Genomic DNA, 19,196 nt, shown 5'->3' on the forward strand with positions numbered 1-19,196 from the left:
AACAGGTTACTGTGGCAGTAGATAAAATAATTTCATCTCTTACTCATAGACACTGTCTCTGTAAGAAGTGGCAATAGTCTGTGCAGGCCCGAGGCTGGAGATGGCCAAGAAAATAGGTGATGGGGAGAGAGTAAACTTTGAGGATGATCGTAGGGAGGTCGACACTTCTGCTCTTTTTAAAAGACACAGGTACAGTTATTGTCTCTATTCTTCTGAAGAGATAATTTAGGTACTTCAAAACTTTGTTCAGAATGTGCATACAATGACATCCCAGCAGAGCTAAACCTGGGATCGCCATAGTAATCTACAGGGAAATGTGTCTTTTTTTTTATTTTTTAAATAAATTTTATTTTTATATTCCCCATACAATTGCAACCCCCTTATTTTGACCCCAATCCCTCCCCTCCCTGACCCGTACCCACCATAGACTGTCTCTGGTTCATAGTTTATTGATTTTGATTTTCACTTTCTTATAGTTATTTATTTTCCTGATCCCTTATTTAAGTTTTCTAGATTCCTGCTATGAGTGAGACCATCCTGTATTTTTCTTTTTCTTTCTGGCTTATTTCGCTGAGCATGATCCCTTCCAGCTCCATCCATGTTGCTGCAAATTGCATGTGTTTATCTTTTTTGAATGCTGAGTAATATTCCATGGTGTATATGTACCACATCTTCTTGATCCAGTCATCTATTTTTGGGCATTTGGGCTGTTTCCAAAGCTTCACTATTGTAAACAGTGCTGCTATAAACGTAGGGGTGCAAGTGCTCTTTGGAATTGATGTTTCTGTGTCCTTTGGGTAAATACCTAGGAGTGGGATTGCTGGATCATATGGAAGCTCTATCTTTAGTAGGTTGAGGAATCTCCACACAGCTTTCCATAGTGTTTGGACCAGTTTACACTCCCACCTTGCCAACATTTGTTGTTGCTAGTTTTTATAATATGTGCCATCTCACTGGTGTGACATGGTATCTTATTGTAGTTTTGATTTGCATTTCCCTGATTGCAAGTGATGTTGAACATTTTTTCATATGCCTGGTTACACCCAATTTTTATAGTTTAAAATAAAGATGACAACAGTTCCTAATTTATAAAACATTTTAATGTAGGACTAATTAATTTTTCTAAGGATATTTTAAAGAACAGCTTGGAATGAGATTTCCCAATCAAGGAAACATGCATTTGTTTTCAGTTTATCAACTATCCTTAATAGAGCATTTTTACCAGACTGGGTTGGGGCAGTCAAGAATTCTAGGATGGGGCTCTGATTTGTAAGTGGATATTCCAACAAATCTTCAAAAAATGGTTAAGAATACTGGAATAAAATCTAGGCCATGAATAGCCCCCAATACCATGACAAGAAACATAATCTTAAAACAGGTCCTGAAGATGTATGTGTTAGCTACAGATAAAACAGACACTCCTGTTATTGTTGACAGTGCACTTTGTAACACTGCGTTACCTAGCAAAAACAATGCCTCAATTGCTTTTTGGTTTGCTGAGGGTTTAGAAATGGAAACAAATGCATATGAAATATGTGCACAAAAATCAAAAGAAAACCCTATACAAATCACAAGATTCATCATGGATATGGAATCAAGGTTGACATGCCAGAATCCCATGAAACCTGTTATTCCTACAATCACAGACCCAATAGAAAAAGTGACCCACAAGGAACACAGTGGGTGGGGAATTAACAATAAAGAAACAATGAACATAACTATAGTTGCAACAATGACACTTCCAATAGTGTTTTCTAAGATTGCAGAATATTGTTCAAAATAGATAAATGCTGGGTTATACACCATTAGGGGAATCTCACACCTTTTGGCAATACTTCGTAATTGGAATAACATGTTGTTCTTACTGCGCAAAGAAGAAACACCCGTGGTCTGAATGAAGGCCCAGGAAGAAGTAATCTCATGTGATGATGAAATATTAATATCATATGTAAAAATTGGAAACTCAATAAAAAAACAGGAATGTTGTTTATAAAACTATCTCTGTCATTTACAGCTAAGTTGTTGGCTTCCATATACTGTATATATGCTTGTAACCAAAACTGTGTTAGATTTTCAACGACATAATCACTGTTTTCAAAAGCGATCAGACATTTCCCCAATGTTTGCCTTGTGTCTTTATCCCAGTAGTCAACTGTTTCAGTCATGATAACCATCACTATGGGACCATAATCTGAAAAATGCTCTTCATGGATGTTAAAATAGGGTGTGATATAGGAATCACTTGCCAGATGCCGAAGGTCTAAACCTTCCTGCACTTGGAAACAGCCATATATACTGAATGCGATGTACAGAAGGTATAAAACCACTATCACAAATTTGGACTTAGTGTTTGTGAGAAAGGGGCCAAAATAATCTCTAAAGAACAAGTCCATTGGATGGATGCTCGATTCTTCATCAGTTCGAAGAGAACTAAATGGGAGGCAGCAGCACATTATCAGCGAGGAAGAGTTTTGGTCCGGGTTACCCTCTGACCTTTGCAGCCTGCTCTGACAGGCCACTTCTCTCTTACCATCTAGGGCCATAGAGGCTCCAAAACAGGTGATGTTATAAAAATAACAGAAGAGCAAGGTTGTTCTCGTGTAAATGCAAAAGTACTGCACGGACTTAAAGGAGGTTGTTACCCCTGTAAAGAAGGCCAGGACATTTGTGAGAGTGGTGATGGTAATGGGCACCACCACGTGGGAGTAGATGTCAGACATTCGCTGTTGTACGCTGTCCATGATGTTGGTCTTCTGCCAGGCAAAAATCATGATAAACATGTCATCAACGCCAACACCTGTAAAAAAAAAAATCTTAATGCACATTAATATCCATAAAAGTGTAAATAGCATAATTCAAAAGGTTTCCCCCTTTTTCTCTTTTGAATGAAGCAACATTGTTTTACATCCTTGTTGAGTTTTTGACAGTCTAGGATTTCTCCCCTCAGGTGTGGCCACCTTCGCTCTCCCAGCACCAGCGCACCTTTGGTCCTCCACCAGCGTCCTTGTGCTCTCCTCCGGTCCCTCTTACCACCCCCCCTCCTCCCCCTGCTTCCTGGCTGTCTCAGCTCTAGGACAGCTTTCAAGAGTTGCTTTGAAAGTTTGTCTTTGTCTGACCCTTTGTCTAGTTTCCCTATATTCCACATCTAAGTGAAATGATCCTTTGTCCCTTAAGGTCTTATTCTTTGGTCCTTCAGGTTTTATTAATCTCACAGAATCTGTGTTTAGGTAACACTCTCCTTGGTTGTCTCTGAGTCCACAACAGAGCATACTCCTCCCTCTGTAATAAGCTTGTGCTTTGCACGGATTCCTATTATTTACGCACCGTGCAGTATACTCCACCTCTCCAATTATGGTACCTCGGTGTTGAGATCAGGAAACCTGGTGGATGCATGTTAGTTCAAGCAGGATTAGCAATCTGTTTCTGATTCCACTAGATTACTTCAGAGACCATTTTCTCTCATAAGCCATTTCACAGAAATGCATAAACACTTTCAGCCAACCTTCTGTTACTGAACCTATCTGACCACCAACAGCATCAATCTATCTTTGCAGTATGACTTGAGAGGCACGGTGTCATTGACAGGCACACTCACACTAGTTTTCCTGCTAGTGTGTTTTTGAAATCCAGATTATGTCATTCGAACTTCCCTAGCTGAATCTTGCAAGATGGCCTCACCTTCTCCAGATACCCACAACTAGATTGCAATAGAGCAAAGCCCAAAACCCCTGAAGGAAAAAACAGACCTCCACAGCATATCTGAGGAGCAGCAGGCCCAAGGGTGGGAAAACATGAAGCAAACTCTGTGTAGTGAGATTGGGGCTGCACAACTCGTGGCGGGTGGGCACATGCTATGCAACAACCCCTACATTTGGGCCTCCCTGGTGGCGCAAGGGGTTGAGACACAGCCTGTGAAGAAATCCACAGACTCTGCAGCACGAGTTCGATGCCCTGGCTGGCCAGGGAGCAACCCACATGGCGATCAGACTTCCCCTGACTCGCCCGCTGCTCCCCTCAGCAGTGTATTTCAGTCAGTCTGCTTGTGTATTTCAGTCAGTGAGAATCCTCTCATGCCCCCTCTCCTCCGGCCTGTACTCCAGCTCTTGTATACATAAATAAATAAATCTTAAAGGAAACCCCTACAGTTGTGGGTTTGACACACAGCAATACCAGGGACTCCTGAGACCTGGCAATGCACTGAATAAGGGAGTCAGCAAGTTGACAGCCAGGAACTGGAAAGCTTTGGGGTGGTAGTTCAGCATGAGCATTACTGGCTTGAGTGGAGTCTCACAGTATAGAACAGCTGGATCCTGACCTCTCAACAGGGAGAGCTGAGTCAGGTCACCTGTGTCTTCCCATAGAAAAGGCTACTACTCGAGACTGGGATATTCAGAGAAATTGCCACCCTAACATGTGGCTAAATCCAAAACAACAAAGGAATCCTGGTAAACTAGAGCTCAGTGCCTGCTAATGACAGGCACTCACACCCCAGGATAAGGCTTTGAGTGTCAAAAGAGAAGAGAACTCCCTGCCTGTGAGTCCATGTCAGCTGCAATCTGAGCCCAGTGCTCAAGCTCACGCTCAAGCATTCAAGAACAGCTTAGCGTGAGCATGAAGCCATGAAGGTCATTAAGGCTGAGAAGTGGGCAAAGAAGTGGGGAGCACTTTGCAGTACCACCTCTGGTATCCACAGCACAGTAGGAAGCTTGAATTCCTGGCATTCATTGGGGTGATTCTTTGGTGCCCCACTGCCCTGGCACTCACTGTACCTTCTGCCCCTCATAAGTACCAGTTCGCTTGTTACTTCAACAGGGGAATAGACAACGATTTGAAAGTCTATCCCCACTACAACCCATCAAAATTAAAAACGAGGGGACAGACAAACAAGATGGGAGCCCCATTCAAGCAAAACGGCAACACATGACTGACATAGATTTAGGGCAACAGTTCTAACAAAGCCATGGAACTCCAATAACAGAGGACATGAGCCAACAAGAGAATACAAACAAAGCAATATGAGGTGGCTACAGTTAGAAATCACAGAAGTCTGAAACACTATAACTGAATGAAAAACATTCATTGAGGGCCTCAGTAGCAGGCAAACAGAAGCAATGGAAATAATCGGTGAGCTCAAGAAACACCATATTGGCAAACACACAATATAACAATGCAGGAAAAAAGGAATTTGAAAAAGGATATCATGTTTTCCTTTTGGGAAAACAGAGAGAAATCACATCCATCTCATATGGGTCCTAGAAGTAACAAAAATAAAGGCATAGAAAGTTCACTTAAAAAATAATGCCAAAGGGGCAAAATGGCAGCACAGTAAAGATGCTGGGCTCACCCTCTCCATGTGTTCAAACTAGATTGCAACAGAACAAAGCCAATGACTCCTGAAGGAAAAACAGACAATTACAGTACAAGTTAAGTGCCCATCCAGAGGAGGGAGACCCCAGCCAGCAGTGGAACAGGCCAAACAGGTAGCCTGCCTAGGCAGTGAGGTGAGCCCCAGTGGGCCTGGCAGAACTGGCAATGTGCTTACAAAGAAACATTTGGATGACCTCAGCAAGCCTCCAGACTGGGTCCTGAAGCAGAACCACCACCCAGGCCCCCAGAGAGTGGTTCAGATCTGTGAGCTCAGCAGTGGCTCATGGAAGCAGGCCCATTGACTGCAGGCCTTGGCAGTTCCCAGTGAGCCAGGGCAGGACTGGAAGCAGACCAGCCACAGCAGGCATTGGTGCAGACATCAGTGATCTCTAGTGGGGGGGGGGAGGCAGGAGGCAGTCCTGGAAGTAGCCCTTGGCAGACCTCAGGGCCTGGAAGCAAATCCACCAAGGTAGGTCCCCTCCTGAAGTTGACCTATGTCAAAATGTGCAGTAAGGAAACTAGAAAGAGTTCAAGGCAAAGACGGAACGAAGAAGGCAGTCAGGCAGAAAAAAGCAGATAACCTATAAAAGTACCCTCTTCAGGCTTACGTCTGAATTCTCTGAGGAAATTCAACAAGTGAGGAGAGAATGGAATAATGTATTCGAAACACTCCAAGATCAAAACTGCCAGCCAAGAATACATATCCTGCAAGACTCTCGTTCAGATGTGAGGGAGAAAATAAGGACTTCCCAGACAAATGAAAGCAGGAGTTTGTTATCACTAGACTTCCTCTTCAAGAAATATTGAAAAGAGAACTCCTATCTGAATTTCCCATGAGAAAAGTCACAAGAAGCTAAATTATAGAACAGAAAACTAAAGACAAAAATACAGTAGCTAATACCTTTATATCAATGATCACTTTAAGTGTGAATGGAATGAATTTGCCAAGCAAAAGGCACAGAAAGGATGGTTGGATCTGAAAAGAAATTCAACTTCTTGTTGTCTCCAGGAGACCTATGTGAGTTCAGAAGATGAACAGATTCAAAGCAAATAAATGGCTGGGAAAAAAATCCTACTAGTGAATGGGACCCTCAAAAAGGCAGAGACAGACATACTTCATCAGACAAAGAAAAACCTTGCAGTTAAAAAGGGGAACAAGAGGCAGAATGGTCATTGCATAGTGATTAATGGAGCAACACATCAGGAAAGGATCAATATACCATCAGTATACATGCAGCAAACAAAGGTGCACCCAAATATATAAGACAACTATTTGACAAACCTAAAAACAGACATTGGCCACAACACAATGATGGTAGAAGACTTTGACACCCCACTTACATCAAAGACAGATCAACCAGAGGGAAAATCGACAAGGAAACAATCGCCTTAAGTGAGCAATAGACCGCTTGAGCCCACCAGACATTTATGGAGAACTACACTCCCCAAACGCTGAGCACACTTTCTTCCGAAGGTCACATGGAACATTTTCCAGAGTGGATCACATGTTGGATCATAAAACAAGTGGGAATAAATCCATGAAGTTTGAAATCATTGTCAGGCACCTTTTCCAATCACAATGGTATCAAATAGAAATCAAGCACAAAAGCAAGGTGGGAAAAACCCTGAGTAGGTGGCGACTATAAAGCACCACACTCATGACTATTGGGTTAATGAGGAAATCAAAGAAGAAATTTAAAAAACACCTGGAGACAACGGAAAATGAAGACACAACCTATCAGAACTTCTGGCCAGGAGCAGGAACAGTTCCAAAAGGGAAGTACACGGCAACACAGGCACACATCAAGAAATAAGAAAGAACTCAAATAAATATGCTAACATTACCTGAAAGAATTAGCAAAAAAGCTAGTTGAAGGAAGGAAATAATAAAAAATCACAGTGGAAATAAATGACATAGAATTTAAAATGACAGTTTAAAAAAGTCATTGAGGGCCTCCCAGGTGGTGCAAGGGTAAGACACATCCTATGAAGTTATCTGAAGCCACTGGGCCACGGGTTCGATCCTTGACCAGGGAGCTGCGCACATTTTGCAGCAGATATCTCCTGACTTGCCCGCTGTTCCCCTCAGCAGTGTATTTTCATCAGTCTGCCTGTTCCGTTCCCCGCTCTGTCTCTGGTGAATCCACTCATCCCCTCATACCTCTGACCTGTACTCCCCACCTTGTATGCATAAATAAATAAATGTTAAAAATGTATTTTAATTTAAAAAATCAATGAAATGAGTAGCTGGAAATTAGGGGAAAAATAAGATAGAAAACTTCTAGCTAGACTCAGTAAGAAAAAACTCTTAGTATAAGGGGGTAGAAGGAACATATCTCCACAGATAAAAGGCATCTATACCACACCCACAGGTAACATCCTCAGGGAGAGAATAGGACAAGATTTCAGATACACAACAATGATGTGCACTATCCCCACCTATGTTCAACAGAGTATTGGAGGTACTAAAGCTATTAGGCAAGAGAGGGATACAAAAGGAACCCAAACTGGAAACAAAGAAGTCAAACTATCACTATTTATAGATGACATGATAATACATATAGAAAAACCTAAACACTACATTTTACAAAATATTCGAACAATCAGTGAAGTGAGAGACTGCAAAAGCAACATGCAAAATTCTGTTGAATTCCTATATGCAAATAATGAACTAGAAGAAAAAGCCCTCAGGAAAACAATCTCATTTATAATAACATTGAAAAGTATTAAATACCTAGAAATAAGCCTAACAAAAGAGGTGAATGATCTAAGAAGAGGTGGCACATATACACAATGGAATATTATTCAGCAATCAAAAAAGATAAACTCATGCCATTTGTAGCAACATGGATGGATCTAGAAGGATTTTTCTCAGTGAAATGAGCCAGAAGGAAAAAGAAAAATATCGGATGGTTTCACTTAAAGCAGGAATATAGGGGAACCAAAAAAGACATCAGCGTAAAAAAATAATAACAGCACAAAACACAACAAAACAAAGACAAAATTATAAATCAGAGACATCCTGCAGGGGAGGAGGAAGGAGAGGGATCAGAGGGAGGGAGGAGCACTGGGGACTGAGGTGATGGTGCACGGGTGCATTGGGGAAGGAAACTCTATGGGGACTACACATGAGGGGATGGGGGGAAGGAAACATTGTTGAAAAATGAACAATGATGTAAAAAATTAAAAAAAAAAGAAATAAAAGTAAAAAAAAATAAAGAGGTGAATGATCGATTCAATGAAAATGATAAGGTATTGCTAAAAGTAATAGAAGACGATGCAAGAAAATAGAAAGATATTCCCCGCTCATGGATTGGAAGAATTAATATTGTTAACGTGTACACCTTCTCCAAAGTAAGACAGATAGAGATGAAATGTAATTCCTATCAAAGTTCTAGTGGAATTTTTCAAAGAAATAGAGCAAATTTAATTGAAATTTATATAGAGCCAGAAAAGACCCCCAATAGTCAAAGCAATATTGACCAAAAAACGTATTGGAATTAAAACAGACACACAGACCAATGGTATAGAAATGACAGCCGAGAAATAAACCCATAATTTTATGGACAGTTTATGTACAAAACAGGAGTCAAGAGTACACAATGGAAAAACGAAGTTCTCTTCAACAAACGGTACTGCAAAACTGGGTAGCCACAAGTAGAAAAACGAACTAGACCACTCTCTCCAGGAACCAGGCAAAATACGCCATAATATTGGCTTCATGGCTGTCTTTGGGGATTTGACTCCAACTTCAAGAAGACAAAAGCAAAAATAAACAAATGATACTACACAAGCTAAAAGGCTTCTGCCCAGCGAAAGGAAGTCTCATCAAAATGAAATGACACCCTACTGAATGGGCAAATACATTTGCACATCACACACCTGCCAAGTAGCTAATGTCTAAGATCTACAAAGGACTCAGACAACTCAACCAAATGAAAACAAGCCAATCAAAAATGCACAGGAGAGCTAAATAGACACTTCTCCAAAGACAACACACAGATGGCCAGCAGGCACATGAAGAAAATGTTCAACATCACGTATCATCATGGAAAGGCAAATCAAAAGCAGAGGGATGTACCACCTCACAGTGAGAATGGTCTACATGTGTATCTAACAGAAACCACAGAGGTTGGTTAAGATAAGGAGAAAAAGAACCCTAGTACTTTCTTGGTGGGAATATAAAGGTTTCCTAGGTTTGAATTCACCAATCTCATGTGGATATGGTAGATTGCTTTTAATTATTTTTTCAATTCTCAATCACACTGAAATGAACATACTTACTCTACTTTTTGGAGCATTTTTTCAATTATTAGGACAAATTCCTAGAAGTAGAATGAAGAGGTGAAAGACATGCACCTTGAATCCCCTTGTAAACCTTTTGATTTGATACAAAAATTGGACTAAGTATGAGCCAATTCATAATCTTCTCCTAGCAGCAGATGACAGTGTTCATTACATACAACCACCCCAAAAGCTTCAGTCTCGCAATTTTTATTATTCTAATAAGAAAACAAGGCATCTAAGTTTTGGTTTAATTTGCATCCCTTGATTGAGAGGTCATATATTTTCCCCCTTACATTTTCAGTGTATTGTATTTTCCCTTTTCAGGGGTGTGTGTGTGTGTGTGTGTGTGTGTGTGTGTGTGTGTGTGTGTGAGAGAGAGAGAGAGAGAGAGAGAGAGAGAGAGGAGAGAGAGAGAGAACTGCCTGCTCATGTCATTCTCTTTTCTTTTCCATTTGGGGTCCTTATTTTTTCCAGCTCTGAAGACACAATTTAATGTTTGTCTTCATTTCTGACACCTTATTTTGGATCTGTCGTCATCTAAGCACAGTTCTTTTATTTAATCTATCATAAACTCTTTCTGTTATCTACTTTCTCCCAAACACACACATAGTGTAGCCTCACATTTGCTTTACTCACCTAGTATTAGAAATGGTGCATTTGCAACTATTGTCACAAATGGCACCCCCATGTTCAACATGAGGCCAAAGCCACTCACCACTGCCAAGGCAACAGAAATCACTCCAACGACTGCAATAAACATTTTGTTTCGTATACAGCTAAACCTGTAAATAGGGAGGGAAAAATGATGAATTTTTAGAAGCAGCTTCCATACTCAAATTCCATCAATTCATGACATTCTTGATTTGGACCTGTTCTGAAATCGCTCCTGCAATCATTCTACACCTGTCTCCTGGAGACCTTTAATTCCCATGCACTATCCCAGACCAACTATACCAATTCAAAGAGGGAAAATAAAAGTTGGCATTTTGTGCTTTAACTTAACTATCTTCTTATGCAGCTGGCCAAGCACTAATTCCCTGATGGTGTTTCAGAACAACATACATGTACTGGAGCTCAGCAGATGGTTAATTCCACTCTAGTGTTCAAGGAGTTGTGTGTGAATCGAACACAACACTAAAGGGCAGGCAGCTGTAGTTGAGATAGTACCCACATCCAATTATCTTTGCACTCATTTCCTGATCCCAACTAGCTATTAACACCAACCTAAAGGGTTCCTGTACAACAGAGATAGTATGTGGTTAATAAAATGCATGAAAGCATCCTGCTAAAACAGTTTCAAGATTCTCCTTTATTGATGAAGTGGGTTCAGAAAAGTTGCTATTAATTGCAAAAAAAAAAAAATGTTTTGAAATGTACTGTTTTTGGATCAACACAAGACTTTTCTGCACCAGAAATGTGAATATAGAGAGAGCATTTGAAAGCATGTATGCAGTACTTTGCCTCCACAATAACTACATTACATTTTAAAATATTGACAGCCACCTGTGGTTTTATATTTTAATTTTATGTGAAGAGTTTTAAAACAAATGATTGATAAAAGTCTCTCTGGACTTCTATAGGAAAAAGAAACTAAGTGTGAAGATTAGGAGAGAAAACTAAGGAAATGGAGCTACCGATTCCAAAACAGAATGTGACGAAAAGACTTTTTCAGACCATATTCACATAGCAAAACTTTCTTTTTATTAAAAGTTTTCTGCACCGTTGATGTGTTTCACTTTTTCTCAAACTGCTGGTGCCTCGAGTTAAATTTAGTGTCCCAAATACACACACACACACACACACACACAAATTTCAGAGAAAAAGTAAATCGCTTGGTTACAACAAATTTGAACATAATGAATGTTTTCCTTTTGCAATATTTCTTGAAAACAATATTTATAAATATTTAAGATAAGAACATAACAAAGATAAACTTCAAATGCAAAAAGATTAGCAAGAGCTACACAGGACATGTTTAGTCTCAATCCCTTTTACAATTTTCTGCCTTTTTATGTAAAATTTTTAGACACTGATGTAGGAAGTTAAATTGTTGGCTACAGTGACTTTACTTTGACTAGTTGTGCTGATGTTTTCTAAGCAACTGTTATTAATTATAAGTGAAGGAAAGATATGAAAATGGACACTGTAGGAGACTGATGAATGCACTTACAGATATTCTAGAACCCTACAAGAAACTTGATAGAAACAGTTTATCAAAATGATTGGAGAATAATCGAACTTTAGATTTCCTATGACCTGGGATCAACAGATCTTCACTCAGTAGGTTTACAATGACGCTGCGCAGAATCATTTTATCTAAAATTTTCCAAACACGATTCCAATGGTCAGTCAAATTGAGGCATCCTTGGCAGCAAAATGGCCAATTTTCTGAACATTCTAATAACTTGACAGCATCGGGCTGAATTGGAAATGATTACACTTAGAAAACTGTATGTTTGGGGTGGAGGCCACATCTTTCTAAAAGATAATGATGTCTATTAAACACAAGAACAATTAAAGTATATTTGAGAGGAGAAAGATTTTCCAGATTTTCTCAGAAATTGATCTAATAGTTGGCATAATAAGTTTTGTCATTTCTAAAATGCCAAATTTGAAATAGACTACAAACTCAATATACCACTACTTGCCATAGAATGGTGTTCAATTTGGCCATACTCTCTTGGGAAGGTCTTACTATTGTCCAAATGATTTCATTCCAAGCCAAAAAAATATGGAATGCTCAAATGTGTTGAATCCCTGAGCTAAACAAACATAAGATAGTCGTATTGATAACAGAGAGAGGGAGGGCGAGATGCCAAAAGAATCTACAAAAGCACTAGCAGGAAAATCAGTTACATATATTCAAGTCCAAGGAAGGCAAGTATTAGGACTATACTCAGCACCTGTGCTAACAGAAATTTCCTGGTTATTTTCCTCTTTGTGCCTGCTCCAACCCAGGAAGTAGTCTTGCAGTGTGGAAAGGAGGAAGGCATACTAGACAAATCCTATGAGAAACACTGTCTTAAATATGCTCAGAATACTCAAGGAGAACACTGACAAGGAAAGCAATATATGAATGAAATAATAATAATATACATAGAAAAATTTAAAAGGAACCAAACAGAAATTCTGGAGCTGAAAAGCTAAAAAAACAACCAACAAACACATATACAATACAAACAAGTGAAACTTAGAGATGCTGACCAGATTTAGCATTGTGCTGGAATTGCTCGCCAGAGCCATTAGTCAAGGAATAGAATAAAAAGAATTCAAGCTGGAAAGGAAGAAATATAAGTATCCTGTTTCAGAGATTACATAATCACAGATATGAAAATCCCAAAGCATCCACAAGAAAACTACTAGTTACAAAAAATTCAACAAAGCTACAAGATACAAGAAGAACTTATAAACATCAGTTCTGATGTGCAAAGAGCAATTGCAAAAGAAATTAAGAAAGCAATTCTATTTAAATAGTATCTAAAAGAAGAAAATACTTAAGAATACATTTGACCAAGGAGGTAAAAGATGTGTACACTGAAAATTATAAAACACTGGTGAAAGAAAACCTAATTTAATAGAAAGACAACCTTAGTTGATGTGAAGGATTAATACTGTTAAAATGTCAATCACCCAGCAATCTACTGATTCAACTCAATTTCTATTGAAATTGCAATTTCCTTTTTTCTTTTTCAGAAATGGAGGAGCCAACCCTCAAATTCATTTGAAATTGCAAGGAGCCCAGGATATCCAAAACAATCTCGAAAAATAAGAAAAAGTTGCTGGACTGAGATTTCCAGATTTCAAAACTTACAACAAGTTACTGTAATTAAAACAATGTGGGGACCTCCCCAGTGGTTCAGCGGTTGATCACTGGCTTGCGAAGCTGCCCGCAGCTTATGTAGCGCCAGTTCCATCCCTGGCCGCTGGGTGAGGGTCACACTTGGCACGCGGAACTCTCGTGCCACCTGCTGCTCCCCTCAGCAGTGTATTTTGTCAGTCTGCCCATTCCGTTCCCCTATCTGGCTCTGGTGAATTCTCTACCCTCCCACGCTTCTGACTGTACCCAGTGCTGGTATAAATAAAATAAATAAATCTTAAAAAACAAACAAACAAACAACAAATGCAATGTGGTACTAGCATGCAAATAAACATACAGACTAACAGTATAGAATTAGGAGTCCAGAAATAATCCATAAATATAGCCAGTTGATTGACAAGTGTAGTAAGTCTAACAAACTGGAAAAGTCTTTTCAATAAATGGTTCTTGAAAACTGGATCTTCACATACACAAGGATGATGCTGGGACCTTACTAAATACCGTAAACAGAACTGAATTAGACATTGATCAATAATCTAAATAAAACAGTTAAAACCATAAAAACTTGTAGAGGGAAACACAGGGTCAGTGTGCATGACCTTGGGCTTGTCAATGTACACTTAGATATAATACCAAAAATACAAGTACCAAAAAATTAGATATGTTGGATTTCATAAAAAAATAAAAAAAAATGTTAATTGTTACAGGCCATTGTCAAGAAAGTGAAGAGACAGTCTATAAAGAGGGAGAAAATATCAGCAAGTCATATAGCTGAGAAGTGGCTTAATAACTGAAATATGCAAAGTGCTAATGAAAAACTTGAATCAACAACAAAAGGTCAAACAACCCAATTATAAGAAGGGCAAAGGACTTGGATAGACATTTCTCCAAAGAGGATATACAAGAGGCCAATAAACAATTGAAAAGATAATCAACATGATCATATAACATGAATCATCATCACAATGAGATACCTCTTGACACCAACTAAGAAGACAGGTAAAATTGATAAAAGGGAAAAGGATGAGTTTTGGTTTATAGGGAGAGTGTGTAAAAGCTGAGCCCCTATCTACTGCTGGTGGGATCGAAAATGGTGTGGACTCTGGAAAACAATGTGATGGTTCTTCAAATAGCTGACTATGGAATTCTCACGCAACCCACCAATTCCACCTGTAAATGATTCTCTTAACATGAGCACACCATGTTCCTTGCAGTGTTACGATTGTCATGAGAAGGAAATATTCCAAGTGCCCACAAAAGACCGTGGGTAACCAAATTGTGGAGCACACATACAATGGAGCACAGAGCCATCAAGCGGAATGAAGCTGTCACTTGTGCACAAGGACAAACCCTGGAAGCATTATGATAAGTGAAATAAGTCAGTCACAAAAAAATGTATGATTCCATTGACATGAAAATCTAAGAAAAGCAAATTCATAGAAAAAATAGAGTCAAGGTTATTCAGGACTGGAGGAGAGAAGGGCAGCAGGAGCCACTGATCACTGGTCACAGAGTTCTTCTTTCGGGTTAGAAAAGATATTTGGAAACAGTCACGACAGTATGCAGCCGTGGGGATGTGATTGATGCCAGTGAACTGTACACTTAAAATGGTTAGGATGGCAAGTGTTACGTTAAAAAAATCTTACAACAAATATTTTTAAGTTTAAAAACTAATAAAAGTTCTTTTTTACCTGTAGCATGATACGATTGCAAATAATATGATCAGAAGGTATGCCGTGTAAAACAAAGGGACCACTGACCTAGCAGTCGCCTCAAATTCCAGTTTCCAGGCCTCCCCGGTGGCGCAGCGGTTGAGCGCTGGGTTGCGAAGCTGCTCGCAGCCTCTGCAGTGCGGGTTCGATCCCCGGCTGCTCCCCGGCCACCAGAGGAGGGTCCCACCTGGCACGCAGACCTCTCCTGCCGCCCGCTGCTCCCCTCAGCAGTGTACTTCGGTCCTTCTGCCTGTTCTGCTCCCCGCTCTGCCTCTGGTGAATTCTCTCACCCTCCCGCGCTTCTGACTGTACCCAGTGCTTGTATAAATAAATAAATCTTTAAAAAAAAAAAACAAAAAAAAAATTCCAGTTTCCTAGAGAGTGATGTGAAGTAGACCACCTGTCGTAAAAATACAGTCAGGTAAAATAACTTTCAATTCCAATATTTGTGTATGAGTGACAAGATCTATCAAAAAATTATAGCTTATTGATTGAAACATGTTACAGTTCGGTAAAAGATTAAAATAGTGTGAATTATGATTTTAGAATAAAGGTAATAAAAAATGTTCCCCACCAACTCATGGCATGCTTTCTAAGATTTCTTTCAAAAAACAATGTTTAATATTCCTGAGTATACAAATTCTCAATTTTCTCTAATACTGTGTAATCACTGATAACTGTCAAAATTTTGGCTTTTTATAAATGATGAGTAGGTTGCTGTCTTTTGCTATTTAAATACAAAGCATAATTTCAGCAAGGCCTGGTATCCAAAGCCTTTTCCCAGCATGTGTCTCTCACCAGGCATTTGTTCAACATCTAAGGTGCCTGGCAGGATGCTAGAAAATACTTGAGAAACCTGAGCTAATTGTGTTTTTCAAAAACACCAGGGAACTTCAGCTTAAAGGTTTGTTTTTTATTCCAGTGACACCAAGCAAGTTTTGGGGGTTCCATAAAAAGTGCAGATGTGAAGTGAGAGAATTCTGACTAGAAAACCAAAAGGAACCCTGAAGATCAATGTCTGCCCTGAACACGCCCACCCCTGGAGTATAAAATGAGTGTTTCCCACTAGAATGTGACCCAGTATCTAGGCGGGCGGCTTCCCTTGGTGTCCCTTGAAGAAAGCTGGCTTAAGCTTCAAAGAGAGTGGAGCAGACCCGGTACCATGTCAAGGCCTCCACCAAGTAGCCAGGTGTGGGCACATCCCTGGACAGGTCTTATCCCTCCCACCTTCTCCTTCCTCTAAACCCTGCCCAGGGCACCAGGATGTTCTTCAAGGCCAGACGCTTTTCAATGGCATGAATTTGGTCCAGGAACTCGAGCAGCCACTTCTGGCTGCGCGCACTGTCCTCGGGGTCCATGGTCTTCAGGTAGTACTGCATCCACATGGCCTTGGCGTGCAGGAGTAACCGGCTTGTTCCTGAGCCGGGACCTAGGACGGTTCCTCCCAAGAGGCCGGCCAAGTAGAGGGGCGCAGCAGAAGTGTTGTAAATAGGGAAGGTGATGCTTCTCAGGTCCATGTTGTTATTCTTCTGCCAGATGAACAGGAGTGGTTTGGAAGGCATGCAGGTGCTCTGGTACCTGGCACACACCTGAGGGTAGAGAACCTGGGTTCCATCTCCCAGGGGCGCAGTCAGCATCTGCACCGCCTCATACAGTTGACTAATTTCTGAGAAGGTGACTTATCCAGCAGATTGGCAGTGTTGGAGACCACCAGGATGGAGGCAAAGTTGACCTCCGTGCTGGACTGCAACGGGGAGAACAGGTGCGACTCGTTGGTGGAGAAATGTGCCTGCACCTAGCGTCGCTCGGCCTTGGCTGGGCTGCCCAAAGGGGTGTAGTGCTCCTCCAGGTTCTCTTCTGTCTCCCTGGGCAGGTACATCAAACCGGTGCCCAGGACAGCCGTCAGCACCAGGGGCGCCAGCAGGAAGAGCCAGGGGTGCGAGCCCACAGCCAGCCCCATCCTCTGGAAGCCCTGGGCGAGGGGCTGCTCCAGGCAGTTGGTGTGGCAGCGGGGCCTCCCAGGGGGTGGCTGCTGTCCCTGGGCTTCCGGGATCGGTGATTCCCCTCTCTCAGACGCAGGCAGGGTGGGTCTGGGGAAGGCCCTGAAGCCTGGCTAACGTCGGGCTCCTGCCCCTCACTGGACACCAGGACCTGCTCCGGCTGCCCAGCGGAGGCGGGGAGCTGCTGGGGCCCAGTTGCCGCCTCAGGATCTGCTCTGCTCTCAGACTCTGGCTCGTGCCAGTCCTCCTGCTCTGGCCTCTGAGCCCCTGAAGCCTCCCCTTGCTTGAACCCTCCTTGGGGTGCAGCCTTGTAGGAATGGACACCCATTTCCGGAAGGACCAACCAGTTGTTCAATAGGAGACCTGGAAAGCAGTGACTGGATGGCATGCTCAGTCCCCCCCACCCCGCCCCCAGCGGCTTTGGGGAGGAATCCACAGGGAGGCTGTGCCAAGGGTCACAGCCCCTCGACCTTTGACCTCCGCTGTGTATGCTGGAATGCAGAGGTGGGCTGTGAGGGGGGTACTTTGCTGGAGAGCCAGGTCTTTCCAGCTGGCCTAGTGGAGGGGAAGTGGTTTCCAGCCTCTGCGCTCCCGCCCTCAGGATCCATTTTATTTGAGAACTGGGGTACAGGCCAGATGCGCGGGAGGGTGAGAGGATGCACCAGAGACAGAGCGGGGAGCAGAACAGACAGATTGACTGAAATACACTGCTGAGGGGAGCAACAGGCAAGATAAGAGAGGTCTGCCGCGCCATGTGGGACCCTCGCTCTGGCCGGGGCCGAGAACAGCTCCACAGTGTGGCGCTCAACCCGCCGTGCCACTGGGGAGGCCCCACTTTTCATTTTAAAAGTGAAGAGAAATCGAAATACTAATAAAATGCTAGTCATGAAAGTTGAAGTAGTTAGATTACAATCACGAAAAGTGGATATTCAGAAGAATAAAAAATATTGCAGATAAAGAGGTGACCACATAGTGACAAAGAGTTTGATTTATGGGGCAATCCTAAACTGTGAGGAGTTTGTAGCCTCAAAATATGTTTTTAAAATTCCAGAGCAGAAGAAAATAATGAAAATTACAATGGATGTGCATAAATTAGAGACTTGATAAATAGAGAAAATCAGTGCAATCCAAATGACTAAAATCAGAAATGAAAATTTACCATGGATCATTCTGAAATTTAAAACAATTATAAGAAATTACTCTGAAAAATGACGTGCCAACAAATTGTGCACACTGGATGAAACAGACAAATTCCTTGGAATAGCAACGGTACCAAGGCCGAATGGACAGACCTCTCTCTAGGAAGAGAATGACTCAGTCAAAGAAAAGCCTCTTTGAGCATGCTTTTAACTGGGCTTTGGAAAGGCGGGTGATGTACAGTTCCTATTATAAGGAAAATTGCTTGGCATTTTCCCATGGTTGCAATCACTTTGCATTAATAGCAATTATGTTTTTAATGCAAGTAGAAAAAGCATTTTCCATACAATCTCCGGATTATAAGACTACTCTAAGAGTTTATGGGAATATCTTTTACAATCTTTTAAAGGAGAAATAGATTTTGAATGTTGGTTTTCCATAAAGTCATGGTTGAAGGGAGACCACAAGAGGGCACATGTTTTCTGCTTTGAAAGTTACAGTAAACTAGCAGGAGGGCTACTCTACCATGAAGCAAATCCAGGCACAGGGCCTCTCACTGACCATCTCTGTGATATTTCTTTAGCATCATGTCAGCATATTTCCCCCCTCAGAATACAACTACTGAATGTCTACAAGAGTTCACAAATCAGTCGCTGTTAAGTACTAACTTTTATAGAAAAGCAAGTATATGCTTCAGGATTCTATATTATCCTGTCTTCTCCTAGATTATTTTATTAATCTACTTAAATAGATTACTAACATTTGTTTGAGTCTAGAATGTCTGTCAAAAAAGACTGCCGTTATTTAATTTTTCTCCTGCCAATTTTGTTGTATACTATAAGAAGTGTAGTGGCAGGTAGGGCCACTGAGCAGGAT

General features: G+C 41.2%; 1 pseudogene across 1 annotated transcript; it reads right to left on the bottom strand.

The window, feature by feature from the left end:
• Positions 1-1,293: 1,293 nt before the first annotated feature.
• Positions 1,294-16,820, bottom strand: LOC311187962 (patched domain-containing protein 3-like; annotated as a pseudogene). Its single transcript has 4 exons — positions 16,443-16,820; positions 15,163-15,398; positions 10,291-10,436; positions 1,294-2,797 (listed from the first exon to the last, which is right to left on the bottom strand). The product of its transcript is annotated as a patched domain-containing protein 3-like (transcript).
• Between the last annotated feature and the right edge of the window lie 2,376 nt (positions 16,821-19,196).

Source organism: Talpa europaea (genome assembly GCF_964194135.1).
Source record: "Talpa europaea genome assembly, contig: HAP1_SCAFFOLD_83, whole genome shotgun sequence".
Classification (NCBI taxonomy): Eukaryota; Metazoa; Chordata; class Mammalia; order Eulipotyphla; family Talpidae; genus Talpa; species Talpa europaea.